The sequence below is a fragment of the Mus caroli genome, unplaced genomic scaffold, assembly GCF_900094665.2.
Source record: "Mus caroli unplaced genomic scaffold, CAROLI_EIJ_v1.1 scaffold_18447_1, whole genome shotgun sequence".
In the NCBI taxonomy this organism is placed as follows: domain Eukaryota; kingdom Metazoa; phylum Chordata; class Mammalia; order Rodentia; family Muridae; genus Mus; species Mus caroli.
The window spans coordinates 1-9,671 of NW_018388918.1; the positions used below are offsets into that span (position 1 = coordinate 1).

At 40.7% G+C, this 9,671-nt stretch overlaps 1 pseudogene; it reads left to right on the top strand.

The window, feature by feature from the left end:
* Positions 1-4,265: 4,265 nt before the first annotated feature.
* Positions 4,266-9,671, top strand: part of LOC110287851 — an 11,700-nt pseudogene continuing 6,294 nt past the window's right edge.

Sequence of the window (9,671 nt, forward strand, 5' to 3'; positions counted from 1 at the left end):
CCCATTGTTCATGCAAACTTTATATGCCTCAGTACAGGGGGATGCCAAGGCGAAGAAGTGGGAGTGGGTGGGTTGGGGAGTGGGTAGGGGATTGTGTGGGGGCTTTTGGGATAGCATTGGAAATGTAAATGAAATAAATGCATAATAAAAAAAGAAAAAAAGAAAGAAAATACAATAGGTGGGAATCTTGGAGATGGAAAACCTGAGGAAAAGAACAGGAAGACAGACACAAGCATTACCAACAGAATTTAATGGGAGAGAGAATTTCAGGCAAAGTTGATACAGTAGAAGAAATTGATACATCTCATAGAAGAAAAAGTGGGGAAAAGCCTTGAACACATTAGTACAGGAGACATTTTCCTGAGCAGAACACCAATGTACCTGATACAGAATTAATATCGAGAAAATATAAAGATGTCAAAAATCAAAGATTCAAAAACAAAACAATGACCTATCTTTTTAAATTTATAGACATGTATATTTTTAATTAAAATATCTTTTATCATTATATTCAACACTATATATTTTTATACCAATCATAAAATTTATGGGCATGTTATTAAATGAACATAAAAAGATAAAGTTTTTTTGTTTGCTTGCTTGTTTGTTTTGTTTTTAGTAAAGCTTAAAATCTTGGCTCTTACTGTGGCACAAACACAAAATAAGAACAATTTTTAGACATTGGAGTTCATAGTAATATGGCATACTTCAATGTCCCTATTATCACCAAAGGATTTTACCTCCATAGTAGCTCAGCTAAGCATTAATAGTTCTGCTGTGTGAAGAAATGAATTGCAGGCAAGATTATTTGGATACAGATTTCATGCTGTGATCAAAGCTATTGACTTGAGTGATTATCGCCATTCTCATCCCACAGGAAACAGGTTACATTCATTTAAGAAATGATGTATTAAGATGGTCTACCCATGAAGTAATTTATCAACTGTTTCAGTGAACAATGTTTTTGCATGGAGAGTGGCACGGACATTAGGTGTGGGTAACATTCTGTTTCATTGGCTGTGATGATTTTGAAAAGCATTCATCTCAGAAAAAGAGTAGCTTATATAGTCATCTTCTTCAAAGTTGATACATAATTATAAATATCAAGCAAAACATTAGGTCTCATTCTCTGTTGTTCTCTTATAAGCCACTTATAAGAAACAATCCTTAATATCTATAATTATTATCTTCCATCGCTTAGGTAAAGCGGAGAGCAAAGGTAGCCCTCGTTGAACCGAGCCAAATAAACGCATTTGTGCATTAATGGCTCTCAAATTGTGGAGAAGTCTCCACTTTCCCGATTTTTTCTTTATCACAAAAATAGGAGTATTCCATGGTGAAGTAGAGGGTTCTAAATGACCAAGCTGCTATTGTTCATTAACCAACTTAGTGGCAGCTTCCAATTTTTCAGAGGATGGAGGCCATTGAGGAACCCATATGGCTTCCTCTGTGAGCCAGGGTATAGGCATAGAATCCTCAATGGCCCTTAGGAAAAACCCAGGCCCTGCCTTCCTATATTATCTTCTTGTGGGACTGGTTCTAATCTTCCTTGCTCTTTTCTTCCTAATCCCTTCCCTTCCTTGTAACCCATTCTCTTCATAATCCCAACAGCTTGTTGAGAATACTCATTGGTTAATGTTAGTCCTAGGCCCTGTAAGATGTCTCTCCTCCAAAGGTTAACAGGAAGAGGGAGGACATAAGGAATGAACCTTCCTGATTGGCCTTCTGGAGCATGTCAGATCAAGGAGCGTGAGCTGATAGTGGGGCTGGCCTCATACCCTAGTCCTTGTAAGGAATGGGATGATTGAGTGACAGGCCATGCCCTGGGCCACCAACTGGAGGAGATAATGCTCTTATCAGCCCCTGTATCTAGAATTCCCGTAAAAGTTTTCCCTTCTATATTCAACTCTAAGGAGGGTCTGGAATTAAGGTCCACCATTAAATAAGCAGAATCAGTCCCGGAAGAGCCAAACTTCATGGTGTCTCTAGGAAAATGATCATGTAAGCTTGGGAGGATAATCAATTGAGCAATCCTGTCACCTGAGGAGATGGAAAAAACACCTTGAGGGCAAGAGCAGAGAACTTGACGTTCTCCCGTGTAATCTTGGTCTATTATTCCAGGGTGAACAATAAGTCCCTTTAAGGTTAAGGAGGACCTACCCAAAATAAGGCCAACACTTCCCATGGGTAAGGGGCCTTTATAGTAGGTGGGGACAGGCTGCACACCCATCTGTGGCATTATCATGAATTGGGTGGTGGAATGCAGGTCCAACCCTGCTGAGCCCTGTGTTGCTCTACGGATGGAGGCATCCACCTTTTGTTCATTGGAGTCCCATATGTTTTGGGGCCCTGAAACCTGGGGCCCTGAAGCCCGTTTTGTGAACTGTCCTCACCTTGAGGCTGCAGCAGCCTGCCTTTGATATCCCTAACTGAGCAACACTCACTGGCCCAGTGATAACTTTCCCACACTTAGTACACAGTCCTGGCACTTTCCTTTTTGTGAGGGCCTGGCACTCCCTTTTTAAATGTCCTGGTTTGCCACAGTTATAGCAGACCTTGCGATCACCTATACCTGAACGCCTTTGGCCCTGCAGGATGGCAGCCGCAAAGCCGGCATTAGTAAGCGGGCCTCCAAGCTCAAGACACACCCTTAACCAGTCCTGTAATCCCTTACTCTTTCTAGGTGTAATTGCTGCTCTGCATTCTTGTGTAGCTTGTTCATAAAGCTGTTCTATTAATGGCATGGCTTGCTCAGGATCGCCAAAAATTCTCCCTGCTGCTTCAGTCATTCTAGCTACAAAGTCTGAGAAAGACTCCTGGGGACCTTGGATGATCTTTGTTAAATGTCCCCCTGATTCCCCTTTCTTAGAAAGCGCCTTCCAGGCCTTAATGACAGCAGCTGAGATCTGAGCATATGCTCCCCAATTATAACCTGTCTGATTGGTGGCATACTGTCCTTGTCCTGTTAATAAATCAAATGTCCAGATTCTCTGATCCCTCTCTGCAGCAGAATTAATCTTAGCTTGTGCTTGGGAGACATCATACTATAATGCTTTCCATTCCATGTATTGCCCCATATTAGGGAGTGCAGCCTTCACTGTTGACTGCCAGTCTCCTGGAGTCATGGCCAGAGTGGCTAGCCTTTCAACTTGAGGTACGGTAAAGTTAGCACTGACTCCATAATTACGTACAGACTCGGCAAGTTCCTTTATCTGAATATACTCCACAGGCGCATGTACACGTCCTCCCTCAGCACCTTCAAAGACNGGAAATGCCTGATATAGTTTTTTCTGTTCCTCTCTAGAGAGGAAAGAATCAGAATAGAAATTCTCCACATAAGGTGGAGGAGCACTAGGACCAGAAAGCCGAGAGGTGGCCTGCCTTGTGCCCCCAGTAACTTTTAGTTTTTTCTCTGATTTCTTCACTCACCTTTCATCTGGATGGTATCTTTCTTCTTTATAGCGAGCTGCCTCATATTCTAACTCCTCTTCCTCAGAGGGGCTAAGCTCATCTGCTTCTGAACTATCAAGCCCCAAAGCCTCTAACTCCTTTACCGGATAAAGGCTTCTCTTTTGGGGGACTTTCTCCTTCTTTTCCTTTTCCTCTCCCTGGGCATGCTTTCCCAAATCTCTCGCTTCCTCGAATCCAAGGTCCTTGGAAGATCTTTTTTTCTTACGTGCACTTCTCCTTCTTAGCGTTCCTAATCTTTCACCTCACTCTGTTTCTGACATGCTGTCTTGTAACTCCTCTAATGTCCCTTGTCCTGCCTTCAGTGATGGGCAGCATCTCTTATCCTCTAGGCATGATTTTATGAGTTTCCAAAGTGGCATAGTCCCTGCCTTTAATTTCCCATTCTGTTGTTCCCTAACTAAGTCTCCCCTTAATTTCTCCCAGGAGGCAAGGGTTAACGACCCTGAACACACGTACCAAGGTGCTATGCGATGGACATCTTTAACAAAACATTCCAAGGTTCTTGTAGAAACTTTTATCTCTCACTGCTTTAAGATAGACTGCAGCGCTGTGATAACAGAATGTGAGGCTCCCATAATGCTTCTTTATCTACAGGAGGGGCTTAAATACAGGAGAGGCACCACAGGTTATGTACATCCGTCTGACTATGCCTAGAGGCAGTCGAAAATCAGCACCACCCCTGGTGAGTGCAAAATGAAACCAAAAGTAATAGGAGTAGCGCTGCCAATATGAGAACAAAAGCTTCCACTGCGCCTTCCAATTGAGGAGAGAGATGAGAGAGATCAAAGCCAAACATGCCCCTCAGGGCTTACCTTCGTCCTTCAGTTCTGAATCCTCTCCACAGAGTGGAGGGCCCCCTCAGAGCTGGGCGATGGTGAGGCGTTCCCGGGTTACAGCGCCAAATGTCCAGCACTATTAGCCTCACCCGCAAGAAAGTGCACAGAATAAAGGATTCTTCTGTAGCAATTATTTATTGCATATTGATGAGGTAGACAAAGAGCCTCAGAAAGGCACTGCTTATATACACCCTGGCGTGGCGTGTCCACGCCTGACTGGTCGCTTACCCACGATAGACACGCCCCAGGGAGGGCTATGACTTGGCGCGCATTTAATCTAGCACATGCGCACACAGCTTGTTCTTTGCTTAGGTGGCATAAGGCACAGCGGAAGCCGGTGCCATGTAGTGATGGCAAATGTTAGAAAGACAGCATTTTCAACAAATGTTGCTGGCACAACTGGTTGTTATCATGTAGAAGAATGTGAATTGATCCATTCCTATCTCCTTGTACTAAGGTCAAATCTAAGTGTATCAAGGAACTTCACATAAAACCAGAGACACTGAAACTTATAGAGGAGAAAGTGGGGAAAAGCCTCGAAGATATGGGNACAGGGGAAAAATTCCTGAATAGAACAGCAATGGCTTGTGCTGTAAGATCNAGNATTGACAAATGGGACCTCATNAAACTGCAAAGCTTCTGCAAGGCAAAAGACACNGTCAATAAGACAAAAGGGCCACCAACAGATTAGGAAAGGATCTTTACCTATCTTAAATCAGATAGGGAGCTAATATCCAATATATATAAAGAACTCAAGAGGGTGGACTCCAGAAAATCAAATAACCCCATTTAAAAATGGGGCTCAGAGCTAAACAAAGAATTCTCACCTGAGGAATACCGAATGGCTGAGAAGCACCTGAAAAAATGTTCAACATCCTTAATCATCAGGGAAATGCAAATCAAAACAACCCTGAGATTCCATCTCACACCAGTCAGAATGGCTAAGATGAAAACTTCAGGTGACAGCAGATGCTGGCGAGGATGTGGAGAAAGAGAAACACTCCTCCATTGTTGGTGGGGATTGCAAGCTTGTACAACCACTCTGGAAATCAGTCTGGCGGTTCCTCAGAAAATTGGACATAGTACTATGGGAGGATCCCGCAATACCTCTCCTGGGCATATATCCAGAAGATGTCCCAACCGGTAAGAAGGACACATGCTCCACTATGTTCATAGCAGCCTTATTTATAATAGCCAGAAGCTAAAAAGGACCCAGATACCCCTCAACAGAGGAATGGATACAAAAAATGTGGTACATTTACACAACGGAGTACTACTCAGCTATTAAAAAGAATGAATTTATGAAATTCCTAGGCAAATGGTTGGACCTGGAGGGCATCATCCTGAGTGAGGTAACACAATCACAAAAGANCTCAAATGATATGTACTCACTAATAAGTAGATATTAGCCCAGAAACTTAGTATACCCGAGATATAGGATACAATTTAAGAAACACATGAAACTCAAGAAGAATGAAGACCAAAGTGGGACACTTTGCCCCTTCTTAGAATTGGAAACAATCACCCATGGAAGGAGTTACAGAGACAAAGTTTGGAGCTGAGACAAAAGGATGGACCATCTGCTAAGTGGCACTGCAATAAAAGATCCATGCCCACGAAGGGTCCCAATATAACATATATAGAGATATAAAAACAAAAATATTACAGAGAATGGGGTTCAGAGCCATTTAAAAAATACTATCACAAAATGTGTGTGAAGCGTGACCTTTAGATTAGCAATGCCTTATGAAAACAATTCGTACCACTACTCAATATAGTATTTGCTTTATAACAGCAAAACCCCCTCATAAATGTAACTTATAATCAATTGATTTGACAAGAAAATATTAAAACAGTGGTCCAACAGGTTGTTAGTGCTCTACAAGTTAATAGCCAAATCGACTAAGGTTCTATAAATGTATGTAATAAAGTCCCTGGTCCTCATACTCAAGGCAGTTTTTCACTGTCAGACAAAATTATACAGAGCCCTTTATGTACAGTGTTGTACAAGCTATATAAAAACACATAGATAATAATGATATGGAGGCCACTTCATCTCTTACATTAACTTATGAAAATGCAAATTCTAATTGAAAAAACCCTTCATTCTATAGTAGCTATTCTTTTCACACTACTGTTGACAGAATAAAAGCATGCCAAAATGTTGGCATAGAGGATCATAAAGCTGAGAGAAACTATGTGCTTCAAATATGTAAAAAGAGGACACTACCAAAAATAATGTAAACAAAGACTTGTTAATTAACCTCAGTATAATAGCACTTCATCTCCCCTTTCTCCACTTGGGGTAGAGAGCAACTGTCTCAATGGTATTGTGATATCTCTATACCTGAATATCCTTTTTCCTAAGGCCCACTGGAATACATGTCTTCAAGCTCCTTGGGGTATATCAGTCACTGATCAAGCGGACCAAACTTAAACATGTACTTCAGGTAATGCAAGAACAACTTAGAAGAGACCATATAAGACCTCCATCAGCACCTGAAATTCACCTATCATTTTTTTCCCAAAAATTCCTAGTATGTGGAGTATTTTTCAGATGAGGCCAATAGATCAAACAAGGAATCATTAACATGGCATGTTGAGGCTGGAATGTACTGTTCTCTTATTATTTCTGGAGCAAACACTACACAGTAGAAGAAACTTCTGGCTGTCCCATTTGCCTTCAAAAAGTTCCCAGATCAGTCCTTCCAGTTCATTTATTCTTGTTATTTGGCTCAAGGCATCCTGATATATACATACAGTGCATTAGAGCTTATATGTGGACTTATGAGAGAAAAGGCTTGAATGCGAAATAATGAAATTTCACACAAAGTGTAAGAGGGTGGTGAAAGGAGATTTGTCTCCCAAAACGAGCAAAAAAAAAAAAAAAAAACTGTCTGCCATCTCTCAGAAGTTTATAAAAGATAATTGAAAATATCTTGAGATATAGTAGGATGTGTTTCAAGTCGCCTTGGCTCACACCTCAGACTCACAGCATTTACTTCCATTCAAAGCTTCCTTGGTAGATCCCACAGAATTTCCTGCCCTCTCACAGAAAGAAATCATCATTCTGACCACTTAAACATGTCCCCTTTTTTTTAATGAAAGGCTCTGTTTCCCATTCCTTCTTTCATCAATGTGCTAAAGCTTTACAAAACCACATCCAGCTATCACAGGTACAAGCTCAGAGAATTACTTTATCCTCTTCCTTGAGATGCATTCCACCATTTCAAGAAAAGTCAAGGCCTGTGGTCTTCATCCAAATGATCTTTGGCAACTTGATGTTATTCATGTGAAATTCTTTGTACATTCTAAATACAACTGTGTTTGTGTTGATAACTTTCCATGGATTATTTATGCTACTAGTCAAACATGTGAGCTCATTTGAGTGGCTTGCAGATATTTACAGGCTGCTTTCTCAGTAGTGGGAGTCCTAAAACAGATCAACACAGACGATAGTTCTTTGTATACATTTAAGCCTTTTATTTCCTTTGGTCAAATAGGAAATTCATGTCTCTCGAGGTATTCCCTGTAACCCAAGACAAGTCATATTTGAACAAACTCACTTATTACTGAAAACATCAAATACTTAAAACAAAAGGCGGTGGATAAGGGCTTAATTTCTCAGGACTAACTTAACAAAGCAACTTATATTTAAAATTCTAGAAGTCATTTCTCTCAGTCTTACCCTATTATCTTCAGGAGAAAAAAAAAACATAAGAACCCAAAAATTTTGTCCAAGCTCATGATTTTAGAAATACTTCCCCAAGGGGGAAAAAAAGGTCTGAGTAATTTTCCATTTTTAACTTGAAACCTAGGCTACTCATTTGTACACTCTTCTATTACAAGCTTTCTCTGGATTCCACCAGGATTGGTACGACATGAACTGGCAACAGAAGACCAGACTGCGAGCTGGTAATAAAAGAGCATGTTCCTGAATTTCAACCATGTATAAACTACATGTTACTTCCAATTATCAATCATTTAGCAAACTTCTCATTGCACTGTGATTTTTATCTCCTCCTTTAATTCTTAGACAAGTCCAAGCCAGGACCTCTGTTAATCAGCCTAGTCCAGGGCATTTGAAATCTGCTACAGATCAACTCAATTATACTCTGAAACACATATGCATAAAAAGGTTCATTAGTATGATTATTGCAGCTATCATACCTTCATAGTTAACACTGCTACAGCACCAATGGTTTGATTCCAGTCTATTCAAATTGCAACAACTTTAAATTTCTACCTTCAAAATAAACAGTTTTATGTGGTGTGTCTTAGTCAAGGTTTCTATTCCTGCACAAACATCATGACCAAGAAGCAGTTGGGGAGGAAAGGGTTTATTCAGCTTACACTTCCACATTGCTGTTCATCACCAAAGGAAGTCAGGACTGAAACTCAAGCAGGTCAGGAAGCAAGAGCTGATGCAGAGGCCATGGAGAGATGTTACTTACTGGCTTGCTTCCTCTGACTTGCTCAGCTTACTCTCTTATAGAACACAGGACTACCAGCCCAGGGAGGCACCACCCACAATGGGCCCTACCCGCTAGTTTACTAATTGAGAAAATTCCTTAAGTCTGGATCTCATGGAGGCATGTCCCCAACTAAAACTCCTTTCTCTGTGATAACTCCCACCTGTGCCAAGTTGACACACAAAACCAACAAGTACATGGTATTTGATAACTAACTTATGCAATACTTCTAATTAATATCAGTATTAATTTTTTTTACATTTAACCTAATTTTATTCATGCTTGCCTAGGGATGGGGAATAGATCATTCAATAAAAACATACAGTAAAAACGGGAGTGGGAAAGGGCATGCTATTTTTCTGTCTCTTCCTTAAAATCCTAATGTTCCTTTGCAACTTTTTTTTGAAAAAGACCTCCATGACATGTTGCTGATCCAGGGTGCCCCTACATTATACCAAGCCTTGAGCAGCTCTTCAGGGTGACCACTTCCATGGACATGCTGCTTCTTTAATTAAACTAGAAAGGTGGGACTGTGATGATGTACCGTTCTGGAAAATCTCTCTTCTGAATCTCACAGCCAAAGTTAATAATATACCTTGACATCACTTCAGACTTAAGACTGCTATTTTACTGTGTACTCAGCCTGTAAAATGGCTGTAAGAGAACAATGTGATAGCCAAACTTACTTGTCTTGGACTTCCCAACCTTTACAACCAAAGATAATGCATAGCTGTAATCTTAAATTGCAAAGCCTTCCATGCCCCGACCCAGAAGAGGTATATAACTCGCTAAAATCAGCAAATACAGAAGTGGATAACAACCTCCTAAAATCCAACATGAAGGCTGAAGGCATACATTTATGGTTATTAGCTAATAAACAATGGTATTTGTA